This window comes from Danio rerio, chromosome 9, assembly GCF_049306965.1.
Source record: "Danio rerio strain Tuebingen ecotype United States chromosome 9, GRCz12tu, whole genome shotgun sequence".
Classification (NCBI taxonomy): Eukaryota; Metazoa; Chordata; class Actinopteri; order Cypriniformes; family Danionidae; genus Danio; species Danio rerio.
Window position 1 is genome coordinate 18,605,055 of NC_133184.1, and position 24,250 is coordinate 18,629,304.

A 24,250-nucleotide genomic window follows, 5' to 3' on the forward strand; every position below is an offset into this window, starting at 1 on the left:
TAATGTATTTGCGACCGCAAAATCACGTGACGTGAGCTGACCGTCAGCTGTTACCACGCGTGCCTCTGAATGAAGTCTACTTTGGTGAACAGAACCTGCATAGACTGTGATTCGTTAATAACAGGTAGTAATGTTGTAAATAACATTCAGTTTGTGGCACAGAGTGATCGTTTGGGAGCCGCGCGGGAAGTGAACCGCTCTTGGCAGTGTAAATGAAACCGAAAGCGAGCGCACGGTGTTGTCAGATGTTGCGGACTGATTCCAGCCCTAAAAGTATCCAAAACCCGCCGAAATGCAAAAATACCCACGCAGTCTTCTGTGTTCAAGAAAACCCTGTCAGGGACAGATTTAAAGCAAAAAATTACAGATTGTAAGCATATGTCTCAATCACAGTAATACAACATCAGAGCTCAGCATTAATGACCAGGACAAGTCTAAAGTCTGTTCAAGTCCACAGCGCTTTCATTTCTAAAGCCGATCGCAGCCCTTTCTGTTGAGCAGGTGAAGACAATAACCAATCATAGGGGTGTAAGACCTCGCCTGTCAGCGCTCGAAAAGCAAGCGGGATGATATTTACATTAGTTTATTAGCTATAAATGCTTGATACTTTCAGAAAGAGTGTTTTCTTTGAGCAGGTCAAATTAGGGGTACAGTAGAGTAGGGTAGAGTACAGTTAAGGGTACGTATACTGCTGTATTAAAGAACAAAATTGTATTACAAATAATATGTTAATATTTTTATAGATTTTAATAAAAAAATTCTTGTGTTGTGAAGAAAAAATCAAATTACGTATGGAAAGCATCGTCATTGCAGCGAGATATCGAATTGAACGGAATCGATGGCATGATAATCGTAATCGAACCAAACCGTGAGACCAGTGTAGATTCACACCCCTACTCGTTACAATTATAGACCTTTTTCTTGGCTGCTGCGTGGAGGGCGCCCTTAACGACCAGCGTCTTCCGGTAGAATGTTTAGAACTTCCGCTTACAGCGTTTACAACCAGTAATTTGCGATCCGAAAATGGGCTTCAATAGCGTTTCGAGTGGATTACAGAGTGTTTTTGTGACACACAACTTTGAAAGGTGTGTGTTAAAGCTGTTATAATCGGTCAGATCTGTGATTCAAGCGCGAGTGAAAAACAGCATCGTAAGCCATGTTTCTTTTTGTTCTGCTTAACCACGTGTCTCCAAAAAAGATATTTAAAATAAACAAAACAACATGATGTCTTTTGACTGCTTTCTGTTATAACTACATTACACAATACTTGTACTTTTACTTTGAGTACGTGAGTAGTAAACTTTGAAATAAACTACTTGCAATACTTAAGGACAAAAAGTGTTGATACTTCCACTCAAGTATGGTGCTTAAAGAGCACTTCAGCTTCTACTCAAGTCACTTTTTGTGATAGAGCACTTGTACTTTTACTTAAGTCTGCGTCTCTGGTACTTTATACATCTCTGATTCTGAGTATTCATAATTAATAATGGCGGAGATGATAATATGGTGGAGAATGCGGGCGCGCAAATTTTCCCATTCCATTGTGATTGTATTGCGCGCACCAAAGTGACCAAAAGTGTGAGCAGCTGGCTCTCTGTCTCTCCACAGCTGGAAGGGCGCACGTCTTTCAGCCATTCACTAGCACACAGATGACTACTGTAAGTCTAACTACTAAACTGCAGTTCACAATATTTAAAATCGATTTTGCAAAGACGCACGTCATGGAAATGATTTAAATACTATTGCGCCTGTCTTCTGAGATAGTTGAAATCTATCCGTTAAAGGGCTTACTATTGTAACTAGAGTGAGGCTAGGCGCCGCCTGTTTCTCTTATTTCTAGACTATATTTTCACGTTGTTTGAAACTGTTAGATTAGCTACCTAACGTTTGAACCTTTCGGTTTGCCGCCAAGCGAAATTATTTCAGAACTGCTGGCTGGCTTCTAAATGAATGTATTTGGGAGTTGCAAGCTTGCCTATTAACGGCTTTCTGATGAAAGGAATTGTCAGAATCATAAGCGCGTTTCCTAAAGGGTACCTGTATCTGATATGGATGTAAAATCCCTTATTTTCAGCTTTAAATAGCGAAAGCCTATTCTCTTAGAACAGCTGCTGTGATTCAAGACAAATCTGTGTGTGTAAACTTTCACCGTAGTCTCGAGAGACGTCTCGTATTTTATTGTTGTTTATCTAGGTTATCTAAATGTAATGGTCAGATATCATAATGTAATAGTATGTGTTACATAATAGTGTTACTGCGACATGATATGGGAAGTGACCGTTTTAGCCAATCTTAGTGATTGGTATTTTACCGTCCGTGAAGTGAGCCGTGTTCAGTTCATGAATGACAGTCTTTTTTTGTAAATTAAACCGCTCCCCGAACGCTCATTGGCTCATCACACACGTGTCTCGTGCGCTGTTCATCCTGAAATGTTTTCTACTCATATAGAATTTTTAAATTCTTTATACCACTTTCCAATTTTCTCTTTTTACTCCTGCTTCCATCATAGGATGATAGAAGCTTTATGAGCCATCAGATACTAAGCCTACTAAGGATTTTTACTTAGATTGGTTGGCCCAAAATAGTAGATTTTACTAGTACTGCCTTTATCTTAGACGTGTGTTTGTGTGGTTACGGTACAGGTTGTCTATTTTGCAAATCAAAAGATTGGGTTCATCTGTCTGACATAACTGACCCCTGCTGAAGGACACGTCAGATACCTTGGCCTTGTAACTCGGGTTGCAAACCGCAGTGAGGCATCAGCAACATCGTACTCCAAGTAGCATCTACCGTGTCAACTGGCATTCGGTCAATCTTGGTTAATTACCCTGTCATGATTCCACAAGTGTGCCCGCCTGCGTGAGATTGGCAACTTCACTTTATAGGCCAGTGTTTTCCCCTAGGTTTACAGTTTTGGGGGGTGGAGGGGGCTCTGCATGACGTGGCGCGGCGTATCTGTTCGGACTGACACCGACATAAACGCTGCATTTACACCACACTGTTCAAGTGACTCAATTCCGATTTTATTCTTCCATGTGGCACAGATCGGATATGGCCCATGTACTTGTAAGCAGGAACAAATCACATGATTTCCGATTTACTCAAATCAGATTCAGGCCTTGTTCATATGTGAAAATTTATCCCTTATGAGTCGGATCTGTGTTTTCGTGTCTGCAGTGTAAGCAGGTTGATGGGATTTTCACCTGTCAATGAGAGTCGCTTGTCATTAGAAACCGTAGCAAATGACGTCAAGTCTGACACTTTCTTTTCACAACAGACTTCAGCAGAGTCCCAAACCTTAAATCTCATACACGAGGACTTAAACAGCTTTTATATTGTCATATAGCACAGGTATTTAAGCATGAGAGCGAGAGAGTGCAATATGTCTGCCATGTAACCAATAAAAACTAATATAAAACTAGTGCATAGCTACATCACGTGCATAAATCTCGCCATGGACATTGCATTAAGATGCCTAAAGGTTTAAAAGAAAAAGGCCTATATATCAAAAGAAGATGGACAAATGAGAACCTTTCTGTCATAAACTGTAGTACAGCCAACAGCTTGTCAAAAGCTGCGAACAGATTACACACAGGAATAGAGAAAAGACCACTCTTAAATTATCAGCTGTTAGTCAGCGCCCGCTCTTTTTTTTTTTCGCGCTCATTGCGTCTTTGCCGTGTGCTGTGTAAATGAACACGATCGGATACGAGTCGCTTTTAAAATATGATGTTAGCAGGTCATCCAAAAAATCGGATACAGTCACGAAATCGGAATTGACCATCAAGATCTGCAGTGTAAATGCAGCCAAAGAGTCATGGTGTTAATTGGTTTCTTTTAACGACAGCAGTAAAAAAAACACCAATTATTTAAAGTGTACACCTGTACAAGCTAAAAATTAACATTTATTTTTGTATCTTTTTTTTCTCCACAAAGTGTGCAGCTTTTGTCACTGCAGTGTATCTTGGGCTTAATTACTTACTAAATGAAGTATACTTTTATTCTTGACCTTTACTTAAGTATACTTCTTTTTCCTAAGGGTGTATATACCGACTTACCAAAATCAGTCTTGTGCAGCCAGGGGTAGTATTGCTGCTCTGACAGCCAAGTTGGGCCAAAGCTAGGGATGCTCCGATCAGGATTTTTGCAGCTAATATCGAGTAGCGATTTCTTGTCATGGTGATCGGCTGATACTGATCACCGATTCTAATGCTTCAAGCTTTATAATGCATTGAGCACATCTTCCTCTAAGCATGAACCTTAAGAAAAGATCTAGCCTTGCCTAAGAGAATAAAGGAAGGATGCTGCATTTAATACCTTAAACACGTCTCTTATAACCATCTTATAACAAGGTGTGAACGTGTCATGGCCAGAAGCAGCTTTACAAAAATTAGTTCATCCATTATTTTTACTCTGGCCTAGACCCTAAGTTATCAGGGGTCACCACAGCGGAATGAACTGCCACAGAAAATAATATAACGCAGAAATAAAAATTGTTATGAAAAGTTACAATGCAATTTGGAAACACTGCAAATGACGATAGAAGAATTCAACATGGCTCAACCAAGAACAAGTTTGGAGCGTGTTTGATGCATAAAAATGAAAATGCACACCCATGAGTCTAAAACTTCTTTACTAAAAGCAAAGAGGTCTATAAACTACTGTTTATAGCAATGAGTGTATTCCAAAAATGTATTTATTTAAATATTCATTGAAAAAAAAAAGTTTTATATATCTAATAGTTCCAGCCAGCTTTTAGTGAACTTGCAATATTGTCAATCAGAACTTTCAGTTGTTATATATGTAAAAAGGCCTAAATCCATGCAGGACCATTCAAATATTTTGGTAGTCTCCAACTAATGACAGCAGATCACTCAGAGATAGAGGGATTTGCACTTGCGATATTTTTACTGCTCTATTAATTTAACCGAAGAATGTAATGTAATGCTTAGAACATTACTGTGCCTCTCGCGATCTGTTGTCTTGCTCATTCGCTCTCGTCGCCATGATATCCGAGTATTATACCTTATTTTGTGGGATCAAAGGGCTGGTATAAATTTGCGGGAGACTCGCAGAGGTTTTGCGCATCCACGACAAGGGGTAGTGGTGTACCAATTCTCTTTAGCTTTAGCTCTTTAGCTTGAAGGCGTAGGGCTAAGGGGAAAGGGTGAATAACCCTTTGAACAAAGATCTTTCAGAACCACACTTGAAACCAAGTGGGACGAAAATTTCCCAGAATACACCAGCCACAATGGCAGATAGTTACACATGGAAGTATGGAGATCCACAAGTATTTTTTTGTCATTATTACAAAAATGTACAACAAACAAACACGTTTTAATATATTCATAATAGCATTTGTTTTTTACCATCATGCTTAACAAAACTCAGCTAAAATAAAAATCGCTAAGTTTCGCAATCTATAGTCCATAAACATAACTCCTGTATAGCAGTGCCACAGCATTCTGTCACTCGATGACACTCAAATACCCTGTCATGGCCGGGAATGGGCTTTTTACTGTGTCTGCTATAATGTTAATGTTGTTTTTGGTGTGTTTACATAGATGAATATGGCCACTGTGTAAAATGCACAGTATTATGAACTAATTGTCACATTTGGTCGTTATAATAGCATAATATATGCCTTCATTAATATCCTGAAGATAAATACCAATTGATAACTCAACTAGAATAGCTACAGCAGTCGCAGTCTTCTAATCTCATATGAAGCAAGAGATCGCGATGACATATAATGACGAGTGCAGGTGCTGTAGGGCTGTCCCAATTCTTAGGGGCAAGTTTTGAAGCTTTTCCCTTCACCCTCGGTTTTAAGGGCCAAGGGGAAGGGGGAAGGCTTTCTGACCCTGAGTCTGAACAAAAACTAATTGTTGCGATGGATCTCAAGGTGAACAGGCAAGACACCCCACAGGCACCCCACAATTGCAGGGTTTAGCTTATAAACCCTGTTTGAAGCAAAGAACCGCTCCCTAAAAGACTATCAAAACACCTAAAAGGTACCCTGTCTCAAAATCTCATACAGAGCTGGCTTAGAAGGCACACAACAGTTTTCCTGCAGCAAGATTTTCAAAGGAGAGTCAAGGCCTTTCTCCTTCAGCAGAGGACAGTATCAGCATGAAGGTGCGCATCCTAAACACCAGACGAGATGCTAAGAGGTACATTGGGACAGGCCATGCTCTGCAAACAACCCAAAAGAACCCTATCAGCAACAAAGAAAGGGCCAGAATCCAGCTTGTTACTTGCCAGACAAAGCCAAGTTTGACAATTTAACACAGAAGGACAGCACAGGGGTGTCAGAAACTGCAGAACTGCTGGAAATCCTGAAGGAATTCGTCCGACAGGGCCCTACAAGGAAAAGAAGACAAGTCAGATTCCTTATGACTAGGGGGGAGGACAAAAACCTTTTCGCCTTCTGAAAACCTTCCTACCGCTCCAACTTCACAGATTCCCGCAAGTCCAACACAAACCAGAGACTCAAATCCCTTTGTTTCCACCAACAGCACCACGCTTCCCCTCCAGCAACTGCCATCGCCACCATGCTTGCAACCTGAATTACCCGAAAGCGCTATTCTGGTTGTCTGTTTACCTTCTGAGCCACATCCTACCAGCCACACCTGATTACAAGGAACTGCTCAGGGTTCTGTACCTCAACTCTTGGGGAACCTGATTAAAAAGGCCATGGCGAAAAAGTTCTACTTGACCGTAACCCTGGAAATGGAAGTAAGGCTCAAAGTGCTGATCGACATGGGAGCAGACCTCATATTAATGTCATTGTTTGAGCAACTTAAAGCAAGAGCTCAGAGACTATGCATTACAGCCAAACTGAGGTCCAATTTACATACATTGCTTCCATTTAATTAACCATTGGCCCCATGACTGCAGTACACTCAGTGTACATATCACCAATAGACACATACCCGCTGCTGATTGGTAAAGGTCTGCTGGATCGTTTTGAACACCTTTTGGACTTTCTCTCCATTCCAACAGGTCAACCCCAACAGACTGTCAGGTCACCAAGGTTGCAGGAAACCTCCAGCCCAACCAGTACATCAAGTTAGATCTCAACCAACCCAGTTTTCTCCGAACCTCCTTGTTTGCGAAGGGGGTTTCCTACTTTGTGACACCTTTATTATAACAGGACACTTAGCAGATTGCTTCAGACCTCTCTGTTCGGGCTTCAAAGGAACATGGCAGATAAGAAAAAAGGAGGGAAACCCCCTTAGCTTTTTTACCTACACAAAGACATTCTTCATTATTAAAAAGGACATTTAGAACCCAAAATTCTCTTTTCGAAATTTACCCAACTTTTGGAATTTGTATACTCCCTCAAATAAGCTGTTCGCCTTGTATTTTTATATTTTTAAAGCATTAGATATAATAAGAATATGTGAATTAGAGTTTCACGATTCTGACTAAAACGAGATTCGTGATTTTTTGCCTAAAATAAAGATCACGATTTTCTCACGATTCTGTAGATGTAAAATAAAGGTTTATATGAGTGGGCTATTATTATTGTCATTCTCAAACATGTGGTAAAACAGCAATAGGCTTTGTGTAGCTGTACTGTTGTTTAAAATGCTAAATTTTGTATAGACTTGGAATGGTGGAGTTGAACAGACTTAAGATTTGTCCTGGTCTTTAATGCTGATGATAATTCTGATGTTGAATTATTATGTTTGAGACATATGATTACAATCTGTAGTTTTCTGCTTTAAATCTGCCACTAACGTGATTTTCGTGAATATAGAAGACTGCGTGGGTATTTTTGCATTTCGGCTGGTTTTGGATACTTTTTGGGCTGGAATCAGTCCACAACATCTGACAACACTGTGTGCGCTTTCGGTTTCATTTTAACTGCTAAGAGCGGTTCACTTCCCACGCGGCTCCCAAACGATCACTCTGTGCCACAAACTGAATGTTATTTACAACTTTATTACCTGTTATTCACAGCCTATGCAGCTTCTCAAAAGTCAAAACGTCAAAGTCAGCTTTAATGTCAATTCAACCACATGTACAGGACATATAGAGAATAGAAATTACATCTCTCTCAGACCTTACATATAATATTTATATAACAATAGAGTTTTAAGAAAAAAAATACAATAAATACATATGTACATAAGATGTGGTCTAAAAATATATACTTAAAAAGTAGTCTAAAAATACATAAGGAATAAAAATGTGTAAACAATACAATGGCATTAAGGGTATATAACAAGTGCAAACCAGAGTTGTGCAGATAAAGAACAGTATAGTGCAAAAAGTCTTGTAAACATGATAATTATGATAAAGTGATATATAGGTAGGTAGTATGGTGTGTCTAACTGTAGACCAATGTTACATAAAGTGACCAGTGCAAATGAATGTGTGTGTGTGTGTGTGTGTGTGTGTGTGTGTGTGTGTGTGTGTGTGTGTGTGTGTGTGTGTGTGTGTGTGTGTGTGTGTGTGTGTGTGTGTGTGTGTTGATTATGGTGGATTACAAGGTCAATTTACTTGTTTACATACAGACATTGCAGGGACATTTTGAATTGTAAGGACATAGGACATTTACTTGTAACTCAAACTACATATATTCATTTATTTAAGCCTTATGAACAATTTTTTTAATGTCCTTTTAAATATATAAACCAGATTTCTGGTGTTTCTGAGTGTATTCCTTAACGCCTCCTAAAGGCAGCATTTGTAACTGCTGATTTTTACACATTTCGACCTAAATGGGCATTTAGGTTGAAAAAAACGCGGTCTGCCATTTGATTGGGTAATATGCTCATGTGTTGACACGCCCCTCTGGGAGGAGTTTCCGATCGCATTTACAGAGGAGACAGACAGAGCAGCAGCCAGGTAAGGAGATTAAGTGAGTTATTAAGCTTTATTTGTTTAATCATATCAGTTATTAAAGTTTAGTTGCTAATGGTATCAGACCTCCGTGAAGTTGGCACCCCATAAAAACAAATATTCCCCGAAACTATGCCATTCGTTTGTGCTGATTTGTGCCGCAAAAACGAATGTTTGTGCTGGTTTGGGGTCTGAGATATTAAGCATTATTTTTTTGACCGTGTGGTGTCACTCTCCACCCCATGTTGCGCAAATGACTTCAAAACAGCACAGGTCGTTTGTGCTCGGTTTGTGCCGTTAAAACGAACACGGTATCCGTTTTCCTCCTTTAGATATAAGCTAAATATTTCGGGAGACGTGACGTCACTCTCCACCCCATTTCCTCTAAATCGCACAAAACTGGTATCATTCGTTTGTGCTGGTTTGTGCCGTTAAAATAAACACTTTATCTATTTTCGTTGTTTAGATATAATCAAAATATTTCGGGAGCTGTGACGTCATTCTCCACCCCAGGTTGTCTAAATCGCACAAAACAGGTGTCATATGTTAGTGCTCGATTTGTGCTGGTTTGTGCCGTTAAAATAAACACTTTATCTATGTTTATTGATTAGATATTGCCTAATTAAATCATTTCGGGAGCCGCAACGTCACTCAGCGCCCCTTTATTTCTTCTAAAATGCACAAAACAGGTGACATTCTTTAGTGCTGGATTTGTGCTGGTTTATGCCATTAAAATATTGCCTAATCAAAACACTTTGGGAGCCGCGACGTCACTATATCGCACAAAACAGGTCTCATTCAATTGTGCTGGTTGTGCCGTTAATAAACACTTTATCTGTTTTCCTTGTTTGGACTTAACCAAAATATTTGGTTAGATTTGTGCTGGTTTGTGTCATGAAAATGAACAACAGATATTTATATTTGTGCACAAATATGTTACTTTCGTTTGCTCACAAATTGTGCTTGTTTGTGCTGCAAAAATATAATGTGTAAAAAAAAATATCAGATCATTAAGAGGTCTCTCTACCCCAGTTGCTACATATTTACTAAAATAGTCTCTTTTGTGTGCGTTTCATTTGTGCTGGATTGTACCTGAAAGTTTCGTTAGTGTTGCTTCTTTTATTACACCAAGCGCCTGATATTGAGGTAAAGTTTTTACACATTTGTTCAGTGACAACTTGTGACACACTTCCTATATTGTTTACCACAGCACTTTGAATATTCGGTCTGAAATAACATGTAAGTGTGACTTGAAAACAACATTAACACTGTTTATTTGACTGTGCGACAACATTGTTAGTCCTTGGCTGCTAATATGATTTCACTATTTAAGTGAGAGTTTGCAAATAATACTATTATGAAATCATATTATTAAGGGGAAAGTCCGAATATAAAACACACTTTACCTCTATCCATCCTGATGGCTGTCACGATTGTGGATCTGTCTGTTCTTCTATGATGTGTCTGCGTCTGCATGTGTGTATGTGTGTGTGTGTTTGTGTGTGCGTGGTGTGGTGCTTATATATGCGTGTATGAATGTGTGTGTGTTTGGGTGTCTCTGTCTCTGGGTGTGTTTTAGTCGCGTGGCTGTCAGTTGTGTTTACATATCAGCTGGGTGGTCACGTGTATGCTGTCACCAGCATTGCCGTGCGTAACACCGCCCAGCTGTAATCAACGGACCACAGGTGCAGCGCATTACCGTGCCTATATATGTTCAGCGTTTCTGTCACACATTGTCAGTTCGTTATCTTCACGTCTGTTGTCTCTGTTCTGTCAGGCTCCTGCCGCTGACTTCTGGTGGTGTGTCGCTGGTAGAGCTCTGTGTTTGGACTCATGTACTTCTGTTGACGGCTCCCTGAACTTGCTCTACTGTACTTCCCTGTTCTAGTCTATCATCGGTCATCTGCCTGCGTCCGTCCTTCTCTGTTTTCTGTCTGAGTCCAATAAATCTTTTACTTGCAATTGGGTCTTTCTGTAATTCGTGACAGAACGAACTGACCATAATGGACCCAGCAAGTGTTTCTAAGATCCAAGATTTCCTCGCTCACAATTCAGCTCGACTGGATCATCAGGACAAACAAATGATGGTGTCCAGCCAGGCCATTGAGGCTCTAGTAACGCAAGTTTCTGAGCTCACTACTCAGGTACAGAGGTACAGAGAACCAGGGTTCTCAACTTCGTTCTAAAGCCGTCCAACAAGCTCCTCCCACTAATCCACCAGCAGGTCATGCACAAGAAGAGAACCCCAGATCCACTGAACCGCCTCTTCCACCACCAGCATGTTACGCCGGTAAACCAGAATTGTGCCGAAAATTCATAGCTAAATGTTCACTTTACATTACACTACAGCCTTCGTCTTTCCCTAACGAAGAGAGTAAGGTGGCGTTTACGATCAACCCGCTGACAGGAAAAGCGGCACTTTGGGGTACCACTGTTTGGGAGCGTAAACTCCCCTGCTGTAACTCCTTTAAAGCTTTTTCAGAGGAGTTAAAAACTGTGTTTGATCGAGCGGTCTCTGGCAAATAGGTGTCTCGTAAGCTCGCTGAACTCAGACAGCATAAATTGAGTGTTGCTGAATATTCCATTGACTTTCGTACTCTGGCGGGCGAATGTAAATGGAATGCCGAAGCTCAGTGGGATATGTTTTTGGACAGACTAGCAGATTATATTAAAGATGAGATCTATGTCATGGATCTGCCAAAGACGTTAGATGGGCTTATCGACTTGGCCATCAGAGTGGACACTCGGTTACAACAGAGAGGGTCTCACAAGAAACTGCACACTCCACATCTTCCCACGCAACCTCTCCTCGTTGCATCTTCTGACCCCACCTCATTTGATCTCGAGCCGGAACCCATGCAGATGGGCAGATTCCGGCTTTCCACGAAGGAGAGGCGTCGTCGCCGCATTGAGGGAATATGCATGTAATGTGGAGTCGCTGGACATTTTGTGGCTTCGTGTCTAGCCATGAATAAAAATTCGTCGCCGGGTAAGAGTTTACGGGCTGATGAAATCACCCTGGACAAATCCCCTAACACAACCATGCTGCCAGTCACACTAACTCTTAACTCTATCACGCACCATTGTCATGCGCTCATTGACTCTGGAGCCGAGGGGAATTTTATTGACTCTAAGCTGGCGTACAGTTTGAAAATCCCAGTTGTTCCCCTTTCTCTTCCTAATGCAGTGCATGCTCTTAGCGGTCTTTCTCTCCCCACCATCACACACTCCACTGCTCCTATAAGACTCATTACCTTTGGTAATCATTCCAAAACTATTGAGGTTTTTTTTAACAGAGACTATCGCCACCCCTGGGATCTTGGGACATCCCTGGTTGGTTTTGCACAAACCTCACATTAATAGGGTACATAATACTGTGCTTTCTTGGAATGAGAGCTGTCACAAATCTTGTCTATTATCTGCTTGTTCTGCTGTTTCTCGTTCTGTGTTTCAGGAGGAACAGATGGATCTATCGAATGTGCCCCGTGAGTACCATGACCTGAAGAGAGTGTTCAGTAGGTCCCGGGCTGCTTCTCTGCCTCCTCATCGTCCCTATGACTGTGCTATAGATTTATTACCAGGTACGTCTCCGCCTAAAGGCAAATTATACTCACTTTCTGCACCAGAGAGGGAGGCCATGGAGAAATATATTTCTGATTCTCTAGCAGCCAAGATCATTCGCCCCTCTTCTTCACCAGCAGGGGCTGGATTTTTTTTTTGTGAAAAAGAAGGATGGTTCCCTTCACCCGTGCATTGATTATCGAGGGCTGAACAAGATCACGGTTAAGAATACATACCCTTTGTCGTTGATGTCTTCAGCCTTTGATCGTCTGCAGGGGGCGAACTTTTTCACATAATTAGATCTCCGTAACGCTTATCATTTGGTTCGCATAAGAGTGGGGGATGAGTGGAAATCAGCGTTTAACACCCCCCGAGGGCATTTTGAGTACTGCGTTCTGCCCTTCGGCCTTTCCAACCCTCCGGCTGTTTTCCAGGCATTCGTCAATGACGTGTTGAGAGATATGATAGATCAGTTTATCTATGTTTACCTGGATGACATACTGATATTTTCCTTTTCTCTCCAGGAACTTGTTCAGCACGTCAGGCGAGTGCTTCAGAGGCTGTTAGAGAATGGTCTTTATGTCAAGGCGGAGAAATGCGTTTTTCATGCACAGTCTGTTCCCTTTCTAGGGCATATCGTGTCAGTCGAGGGGTTGCGCATGAATCCAGAGAAGATTAAGGCTGTGGTAGATTGGCCAACTCCTGATTCCCGTAAGGCCCTGCAAAGGTTTCTGGTCTTTGTCAATTTCTACAGGAGATTTATTCGCAATTTCAGCCAGCTCGCCGCACCTCTGACCGCCTTGACCTCCTCCAAAACGCCGTTCAGGTGGTCCATCGCAGCCGAAGCTGCGTTCTCAAAACTGAAAGGCTGCTTTGTTTCAGCTCCAATCCTGATAACCCCTGATCCCTCCCGGCAGTTGGTGGTGGAGGTCGACGTGTCAGAGGTCGGGGTCGGAGCTATCCTGTCCCAGCGCTCCTCCTCGGATGGCAAGATCCACCCGTGCGCGTATTATTCTCATCGGTTATCAGCAGCAGAAAGAAATTGCGACATTGGTAATCGAGAGCTGTTGGCAGTCAAGCTTGCTTTGGAGGAGTGGCATCGTTGGCTAGAGGGGTCCTGGGTCCCTTTTATCGTCTGGACCGATCATAAAAATCTTGAGTACATCAAATCCGCCAAAAGATTAAACTCTAGGCAGGCTCGGTGGGGGTTATTTTTCGGACGGTTCAATGTCACCATTTCATATAGACCGGGATCTAAGAACATTAAGCCCGACGCGTTATCCCATCTTTTTGATTCTTCGGAGCGTACATTGTCACTCGAACCCGTGGTGCCTAAGCGGATTGTTATTTCTAACATCACATGGGAGATAGAATCGAAGGTTCGCGCAGCCTTGGATGGGGTAACGCCCTCGATCGGATGCCCACCGAGTCGGTTATTCATGCCAGAGGAACTTCGGTCTGATGTTATTCAATGGGGACATTCCTCTAAAGTAGCCTGTCATCCTGGGGTGAGTCGCACATCATTTGTTATTAAACAATGATTCTGGTGGCCAGCATTGGCTCGTGATGTGCGTGATTTTGTATTGGCTTCCTCTGTGTGTGCTGTTTCAAAGGCTTCCAATCGGCCACCTGCGGGACTCCTTCAACCGCTGTCAGTGCCTTCGAGACCCTGGTCCCACATCTCGCTAGTTTTCGTTACGGGTCTGCCTCCCTCCAACGGCAACACGGTGATTTCAACCGTTGTAGGCCGGTTCTCGAAGGCTGCTCATTTTTCCCTCTGCCCAAATTACCGTCAGCCAGAGAGACAGCGATTGCTGTCATTAATCACGTCTTTCGCATTCATGGCCTCCCGACGGACGTGGTTTCTGACAGGGGGCCTCATTTTATCTCTAAATTTTGGGGGGAATTCTGTCGTTTATTGGGAGCCACTGTTAGTCTTTCGTCTGGTTTTCATCCCCACAGTAACGGTCCGACTGAGCGAGCCAAACAGGATCTTGAGCGCACATTGCGATGTTTGGTCTCGCAGAATCCCTCCTCTTGGAGTCAGCAGCTATCGTGGGTGGAGTACACACATAATTTGTTACCAGTGTCGTCTACGGGCCTTTCTCCATTTCAGTGTAGTCTAGGTTACCAGCCACGAGTTTTTCCCAGTCTGGAATCTGAAGTCGCGGTTCCCTCCGTTCACACCTTTGTCCAGAGGTGCCGCCGCACTTGGAGCAGGGCCAGACAGACCCCCCTCCAGGTGGGTGTGCGCACCAAGGCTAAAGCCGATTGCCCCGGTCTAAGCCTCCCGTTTACGTTGTCGGTCAAAAAGTGTGGCTTTCTTCTAAGAATATTCAGCTCCGCACCGTTTGTAATAAGCTAGCTCCTAAATTTATTGGCCCTTTTATTGTGACTAAAATACTTAGTCCGGTGGCAATCCGCCTCAAATTACCTCCAGTGTAAAGGAGAATTCATCCCGGGTTTCATGTATCTAAAGTAAAGCCCGTTTTTCATACGACAATTAACCCGCATACCCCAGTTCCCCCCCCGCTGCGTCTCGTAGATGGGGAGACTGCTTATTCGGTTAAGCGCATCCTGGACTCTAGACGGAGGGGACGAGGATTCCAGTACTTGGTGGACTGGGAAGGTTACGGTCCTGAGGATAGAAGTTGGGTTCCGGCCGGGGTCATACTGGATCACTCTCTTATTGATGATTACAGTCGCCAGGTATACTCGTCTGGGAACGCCAGGAGGCGTTCCTAGGAGAGAGGGTATTGTCACGATTGTGGATCTGTCTGTTCTTTTATGATGTGTCTATGTGTGTGTGTGTGTTTGTGTGTGCGCGGTGCGGTGCTTATATGCATGTATGAATGTGTGTGTGTTTGGGTGTCTCTGTGTCTGTGTTGTAGTAGCGTGGCTGTCAGTTGTGTTTACGTATCAGCTGGGTGGTCACGTGTATGCTGTCACCAGCATTGCCGTGCGTAACACCGCCCAGCTGTAATCAGCGGACCACAGGTGCAGCGCATTACCGCGCCTATATATGTTCAGCGTTTCTGTCACACATTGTCAGTTCGTTATCTTCACGTCTGTTGTCTCTGTTCTGTCAGGCTCCTGCCGCTGACTTCTGGTGGTGTGTCGCTGGGAGAGCTCTGTGTTTGGACTCATGTACTTCTGTTGACGGCTCCCTGAACTTGCTCTACTGTACTTCCCTATTCTAGTCTATCATCGGACATCTGCCTGCGTCCGTCCTTCTCTGTTTTCTGTCTGAGTCCAATAAATCTTTTACTTGAAATTGGGTCTCTCTGTAATTCGTGACAGATGGCACTTAGAAGCGCTAAAGCATGTTTACAGTTGCATGAACATCACATTAAATATATCAAAAATGAATATAAATATCCATTTAACCTTGTTCTGCATTGTAAATACTCAATATGCAGTGAGGTAAACATTTTTGTTTATACTTTAAAACGCCTCATATGTCATGTTATATTCGTCATATGCAATATTGTCAAGTTTTAACTTAGTTGAAATATTTTTTACTACTTCACTGTCAATAAACAGGAGCTCATCCAGCTCTACTATTATAAGTATTTATAATTAATATTGTTTTATTTATTTTGATAATTTATAGAGAATTGTTATATTAAATATACAGGTGCAAGGCAGTTTCAACTTTCCTATTTTATCAAACTGTTTTAATATCTGAACAGCAGAATAAAATAAAACAATTAAAAACATCTCTTTTTTATCTTAAGCATAATTAACATAATTATTTACAGCATTTGTCCATTGATAAAAAAAATAAATTATATATATATATATATATATATATATATATATATATATATATATATATATATATTTATGCAACAGTTCTGTCTGGTTCTCAAACCTGATTGGCTGATAGCCGTGTGATATTCTGCAATATCAGAACTCCTAAAGCCTCTTTCCCTTTTGTGTATTACTCCGCCCACATACAGCCAGCAAAAAGCAGACACTACAGATCTAAACTTTAAAAGATGCACGCTCACATGTTTAACTGTCAGCTTATGATTTGAATCCGAAAGAAAATAGTTCCTCATAAAAAAGAGTTTTTGAGACTCTCCATGTTTGATTTTGTTTTTGTAGACACAATTATGCCATCAAACTGTTGTATAAACGCAATATCACACTCGTAGCAGTGCTATATGGCTGTATATCGGCACTGGTGGGGGCACTAGGGCATTCCGCCTGTGGCCTCGTGCCAATGCACGCCTCCCACCAGTGCTAATATACAGCCATATCGCACAGCTACTCGTGTGATAATGCTTATATATATATATTTTTATATATATATATATATATATATATATATATATATATATATATATATATATATATATATATATATATATACAAACAGTTTTATTAAACAGTTAAATTAATAGTTTTGTCGCCGAACATCTTTAAGAATACAATAATAGTACATTTAATTTCAAACCAGTTATTGCAAAAAACAAATTATAAACCACAACATTATAAGTAAATTATTATTTTTTATTTTTATTTCAAATATTATTTAATATTTTCCCCATAATATTGGGGGGTTTATGCATTTTTGGCTGTCATCTTAAGTTTTTTTTTTTTTTTTAGATTAGTTAATCAGTTTTGGTTTGGTACTGACTAATCTAATGTACAAGCACAAATATATTACTGTAAAGCATAATGTAGACAATATTAAATTAAAAGAGAGATCTGTGAGAGGTCATTTATACTCAGCTCTATATATATGTTTTATATAGTGCTCATCTTTGCTCAGCCAAAGATGAAGATGTACAATATTTTAAACAAATCACATCTGTTCTTTTCAACAACATAATGCTTTTTTTCTGTTTTGTTTAAGTAACCATATTATGTAGTAACCAAAATATTTTAACGTGCCAGTAATAATCAAAACAGCTATTAGAACACTATTTGATTTCTCTCCACTTACAGAAACAGATGAATCTACATGTAAATCTGACTGACAAATACACACTCCCTAACTGTGTTAGAGCAGAGACAAACATAGTTCACATATGGATGAGAAGTGAAAATCAGAAACTGATTAGAAATTGTTGAAATCAATGCAGCTCAGTGAATGCATTGTAGTTAATGAATACCATCTTCAGTACTTTCCCCAGTAAAAAAATAGCTAAGTGCAATGAGATGTAGCATGAATAAAAAGGTGGCTTTATGCTGTAAGCAAGAATAAATATCTTAAAATTGGGTATAATGTTTCTAGGCCATTTGAAGATATTTGCTTTTGTTTTAACTGTAGGCTTGCTTAATTTCAATCAGGTTTACGAAAAGTATATATATATATATATATATATATATAATTTTATTTTATTTTTTTTGAAGTAATTGTATCTTTAATTTAAGAATTTTAGATATTTGGGTGTTGCTTTATAATAACTTATCATTAATAAATGATATAAATCATTAATAAACAATGCTTGGCATATTATTTGTTGATATACTGCATATTTAAATACACATGTAAAAAAATTATGTTTATAATAATTTTTATAAACTTAATAAAATATACTTAATTTTTTACTTAAAAAATAAGCATTTACTTACTGTAAAAAATAAACTGTTTAATACTTGGACTAAAGCAAATACTGATGTTTTTAAACATTTTAAATGTAGAGGGAGTGTTTGAGTTAGTACTTCACTATACAGTAAAGTCCACTATATTGATTCATGGAGTTTGCATCTTGTTCTTCCCGTGTTGGCGTGGGTTTTCTCTGGGTGATCTGGTTTCCCCCACAAGTTTTAAAACATGCAGTATAGGTGAATTGGGTAAGCTAAACTGTCCATAGTTTATGAGTGTGTATGGATGTTTCCCAGTAATGGGTTGCTGCTGGAAGGACATCAGCTGCTTAAAACATATGCTGGATAAGTTGGCGGTTCATTCCGCTGTGGCGACCCCAGATTAATAAAATGACTCAGCCGAAAAGAAAATGAATGAATGAATGTTTGCTGTTAATCACAACAATAGATTAGTTGTCCTTTATAATATGCTTCTGGTGAGTTACTCTTATCAGAGATGCCCAAACTAGGGCTTGCGGACCAAAGTTGGCCCCTGCTAACCTATGATTTGTCTCATTTGAGAAAAGAGGGACAATGATGCGGAGGTGGTTGGGCCAAATATTTGACAGAGATCATCCTTTCGTATTTAATGTAAACTTTTGTTTGTTTGTTTAAAAAATGTACATACTGTCCCTCGACGAGAGAGCAATGCAGAAGACATAAGTGAGCAGATCAAGGCAAAGGTGCTGATTAGTGTATTCACCATTGAACTCCGTTGTGTTATTAATGGGATTGTTTATGTTTCAATAAGTTTATTAAAAAATCTTTTATAATTATTATTAAAGTTATTTTAAAATATTTAGGAAATAAATTAGAAAGTTATGCATGATATATTTACCTTAGTTTTTGGCCCTTCCTATGAAAAAGTTTGGTCAGCCCTGCTGTTAAAGAATTGCTTTTGTAGAAATAGTTTTATGAATTGGTGCTCTATATATCATTAATTTTTCCTTTGGCTTAGTCCCTTTATTTATCAGAGGCCGCCACAGCAGAATGATCCTCCTACTATTCCAGCATATGTTTTACACAGCGGATGCCCTTTCCGCTGCAACCCAGTACTGGGAAACACCCATACACACTCACATTCACACACACTCATACTCTATGGCCAATTTAGTTAATCAATTCCCCTATAGTGCATGTGTTTGGACTGTTGGGGAAAACCGGAGTACCCAGAGGAAACCCACGCCAACATGGGGAGAACATGCAAACTCCACACAGAAACGCCAACTGAACTAGCCAGGACGCAAACCAGCGACCTTCTTCCTGTGAGGCGATAATGCTAACCACTAAGCCACTGTGCCGCCCCAGCTTTATATCTGTTGTTTTAAAAAAGGTATTTTTTGAAGATTGACTGACATTTGATGGTGAAAAATAATGAATACATGTGTAGATAAATATAAGAAAGATAATAAAGTTAAAACGGTATTTTATTTTCTGCTGAGTGCATTCATACATTGGATTAATGTGTGTCTTATGTGTTAGTTTGCATTAAAAGTTTTATTATTAATAAAGAAGGCATATAGTTATATATATATTAAAAACAATGATAAATATCCCCTTTTTCAAATTTTTTAGATGTACAGTATAAAAAATCATAAGGTATCTGAATTAGCATGTTAAAATACCTTAGGTGTTCATTGTTTTCAGATCCTCGTTACCGCCACTGGCGGTTGGTCTGAACTTCTAAGATCAGCGCTTTCTCTGTTGGTTCGTGAAGTTCCTATTTTCAGCCATGTTATGTTTATCCATGTTGAAAAAATGTGATGTGAATGTTTAAGGCCATGATAATCAAATTATGATCTTTTTTAGTCACCACATTTATCAACATGATCGTAATAATAAAATTACGGTCAATGTTAAATTGACCAACTACAGGTTAGTGGCTTATAAGAGGCAGTCCTATCATACTTAACAAATAAAAATAAAAGATTTGATTGCTTGCTTTTAAAAGATACCAAGATAACACCAAGACTCAGTTTGAACTCTGAATAACTCGTTTATTTCGTTTTTCAGTCTTGGTTAAGTCTTGCAGTTTCTTTAGCTTAAGCAAGTGTTTTGCTTTAGTATTGATGTGCATTCTTTCTCTCCTTTACATATGAATACTGATGTTGCTGTTACTGATATTTCAACACCTTGTCTGCCAGAAGCAAGTTCAGAGCAGGTACTGTTATTTCATTATTTGTATTGTTGATAGAGATTCACACTGTGAACCAGAAAACACACTGCTTTATGAGGACACTGTGGTTTGTAAGGACACTGTAGTGAACCCATCTGCTACTCTAAGGCTATGTTCAGACTGCAAGGCTTAGTGCTCAAATCAGATTTTTTTTCTCAGATCTGATTTTTTTTTTTTTTTTTTTTTTGCATAGCTGTTCACATTGCAGTTATAAAGCTGGCCAATATCAGCTTTCCAGTGTGAACAAATCATGGTCCTAAACTGACCCACATGCGCAAAAGCACAACTTACAAAATGTCTAATTATGCTCTTTTTATATTTGCAGTTATAGTGATATTTTAAATCTAACTAAACAATCCTTTTTTTGTTACAGCTTAATGGTTAATGTTTGGTTAATGAGCGTCAGTTGTCATTCAAAAAATATTCAAAATGAACAACCTTAATTTTTGGTGAAGTATTTGCCTAATGTGTTATTGTGCTATACTGCTGAGGAGTAGAGGATGTTTGCAGCATGAACCAGTACAGAATATTGATGCATATCAATTAAAAATGATGTAAAAGTCACATGAATTCCTACATAACCTTTCACACTGCAGTCAGATTGCAAAACCTAAGATCTGTATCTGATTTAATACCACATATGAAAGTGACACAAATTGGAATTGAAAAAATTCAGATTTTTATATGGTTTGTGCTGTTCACACTGTTATGACAACAACAGATCTGAGTTACATGTGGGCAAAAAAATCAGATTTGGGCCACATTTGCAGGCAAATGTGACTTGAATCTGATGTCCTTCACTACAGTTTTTAATGACGTGTGACTTGCATTAACAGGTGAAAATCCGATCTACCTTTTTACACTGCAGACACAAAGGTACGGGTCCGATTCATAGCGGATACATTTCCACAAGGCCTGAATCTGATTTGACTAAATCGGAATCCATGTGATATTTTCCTGTTTACACGTACATGGGCAAATCCGATCTGTGCCACATGGGAGAAAAGAATCTGAATTGATTCACTTGAACCATCTAGTGTAAATGCAGCCTTTCATATGCAGTGTGAACGTAGCCTCTATGTCTCAGAAAACACTGCTTTATGAGGACACTGTGATTTGTTAGGACACTTTGGTGTGTAAATGATTCGTGAACAGTGGTTAAACTGTCATAATGTCCTGTCAAACCACTCTGTCCCTTTAATGCAGTGTGTTGTCAGTGACATCCGTAATGCCCTATTCACAGTGGGTGTCTGCGTTTACATTTGATGGAGTGTGTGTCTGAACCTTCACTTCATCAAACTGACGGCAGCCAACCACATCCTGCTTGAACTGCAATGCAATAAAGGCACGTTATGTTAGTAAATAATGATGTATATACAGATTAATTATACCAGGGCAATTGCCAACATTGATAATAAGCTTTTCTTCGATTTTGACATATGGCTAATAAGAGCTGCACGATTGTAAATAAGTGAGAATCATGATTTTATTTGCTTAGTATAAATAATAAATGTCATTATTCTCCTGTGAGTCTGTAGAACTTTTTTATTTGAAAGACTTACCGGTAAAAATAGAATTTTCAAAAAATATGGCAATAAAATAAGACATAATGCTCTAAACCCAAATATAATGTAATAAAAAATGTCATGTGTAAGAAATATGGTTTTTGCTATTGTATTCTAAAATTAAGATAATATTTGTATTATTATTACTAATATTATTAGTATTATTATTATTATTATTATTATTATTATTGTTATTACAACATATAGTAAAAAAAACATAAAAAAACATAAAAGTATAAATACAAGTTTGTTACTGTTGGCTTAAATGCTAAATTTTGAATAGATTTGGGTTGCTGGACTTTAATAGCCTTTACATTTGTCCTGGTTTTAATGCACAGGACAGGACTGATGTCCGAAATTAACTATTCATAATGCTTAAGTTTAATTGTTATGATAGACACAAATGCTTGCACTTTGTCATTGACTACATAAACAATAAACGCATGTTTTACTGGTAAAATCAGCAAATGTGACCTGAATCTTATGTCATTCCCTACAGTTTATAATGATATGAAACTTTCATTGACAGGTGAAAATCCGATTTACCTTTTTACGGGTCTGATTCATAGCGGATACATTTTCGCATGGCCTGAATCTGATTTGATTAAATCGGAATCCATGTGATATTTTCCTGTTTACACGTACATGGGCAAATCCGATTTTGTCACATTGGAGAAAAAAATCTAAATTGAGTCACTTGAACCATGCAGTGTAAATGCAGCCTTTCATATGCAGTGTTAACGTAGCCTCTATGAATCAGAAAACAGACTGCTTTATGAGGACACTGATTTGTCAGGACACTTTGGTGTGTAAATGATTAGTGAACAGTAGTTAAACTTTCATAATGTCCTGTCAAACCACTCTGTTCCTTTAATGCAGTGTGTTGTCAGTGACATCAGTAATGCCCTAATCTCACCCGTCTCTAAATGTAATTGCAGAATCGTTCTGGTTTAAGATCATGTGGGGGTTGATTAAAGATTGTGACAATTTTGCAATTTATCAAGCCGCTTTAACGCTGTTCTCTGTTAGGGAGGTATAAACTAACGATCTTCAATGTAATTTAGGGAAAGTCACTTGATGAAATTCAAATTGATGGTCAGAGAAAATGTCCAAATACCATGTACAAAATGACCTCAAAAGAGTACTGCTACTAAGTGAAGTTTATTCATAAACTAATTTCGAGAAGATCACGTGCTTATGATTTATCACGGCCAGTCTCGCATTTGCTAATCACTATCTTCCAATCATATGAGCCCTAAGCTACTACAAATAGCCACAGTTTTCAGTTCACTTTATCTTCGTTTGGAAGAAGCAGCTTCACCGTAGCTAGCTCCGTTGAAGAACCAACTCTAAACCAGCATGGACAACCAAAGCAGCAACAAGCTACAATCTTCAGGATCTTCGTTTGGAAGAACGCTCTGCTCCGCTCATCAACTACAAAAACTACAAAAGCTACAAGCGCTACAAAAGCTACAAGCTACAAAAGCTTCAATCTACAAGCCTCAATCTTCAAGCTACAATCTACAATATACAATCTAAAAGCTTCAATCTACAAGCTACAATATACAAGCTACAGGAACAACAACAACTACTATTACTACCATTTCAAACAACTACAACTCCAACAATTTCATCAACAGCTTAAACAACACCAAAACCTTCCACTTCAAAGTGCCACCACAACGCATCTGCTGTGTCTTCAACCTTATTTCCCAGCAAGATATCACCCAAAACTCCAAAGCTATTGCAATAAAACAGAACCCTCACCTTCTCCTAGCAGTACACATGCAATCCATCGTTTAACAGATCGTTTGCTGGAATGTGTTCAGCAGAGCAGCAGCTCCAGCCATAAACAATGCTGAATTTGATCAACAAAATGGCCGCCAGGCTTTTTGCACCTTTTGCATGGCCTGACTGAAACTCCTTAAGCCAATAGCTGTAAAGAGAAGCGTCACCATCCAATGAGCTAAAAGACTGGAGATGGTCCCGCCCTCTCTCTTGACTCTGTTTGCAAAGACCTTATGAATGAATAGGCCCTTGTGAATTTAGTTAAGTTAAGATGAAAAAAAAAAATGTATACCCAACCAGCAAATATTGGCAAGCTATTGAAAAACATTATGCCATCAAGCACAGAAGTCCAATTGTAATACGCCAGTGACTCATGTGTTGATATACAAAGCGTCATGCAAGATTATATAGCAAGTCAGTCGGATGCGAAAACGGCAAAGAAACAAACTTCCCACTTGACTGTTATAAATAGAAATTTAAACTTCACTATCACTTCACATGCTCAATCTTCAAGAGGTACCAGTTTTCCAGGACCACCAGACAAGCCACATCCCATATCCTCAGCTCTCCATCCATCTGTCATCCCGTGAGGAGACGAACACTCACCCCTACCATCCTTGCACATTGTAGCAATGAAGCTATCGGACCATGCATTAACAAAAGCGCTTCCATTTACAGGCGCCCATGCCCTTATTAAGATGCCTCGCAT

General features: G+C 39.5%; 1 long non-coding RNA gene across 7 annotated transcripts in view; it reads left to right on the forward strand.

Annotated features, from left to right (window-relative positions):
* LOC137490345 (uncharacterized) overlaps positions 1–24,250 on the forward strand; it is a 167,452-nt gene that overhangs the window by 126,472 nt on the left and 16,730 nt on the right. The window contains exon 4 of one of the 7 annotated variants that reach the window (XR_012385247.1): positions 10,631–11,143. The exons of 2 other annotated variants lie outside the window; for them this stretch is intronic. This is a non-coding gene — a long non-coding RNA (uncharacterized lncRNA). Of the gene's footprint in view, positions 1–5,833; positions 7,780–10,630; positions 11,144–24,250 lie in introns of those variants that run through there. 4 more of the 7 variants (XR_011009762.2, XR_012385250.1, XR_012385245.1 and 1 more) reach the window with 4 other exon arrangements.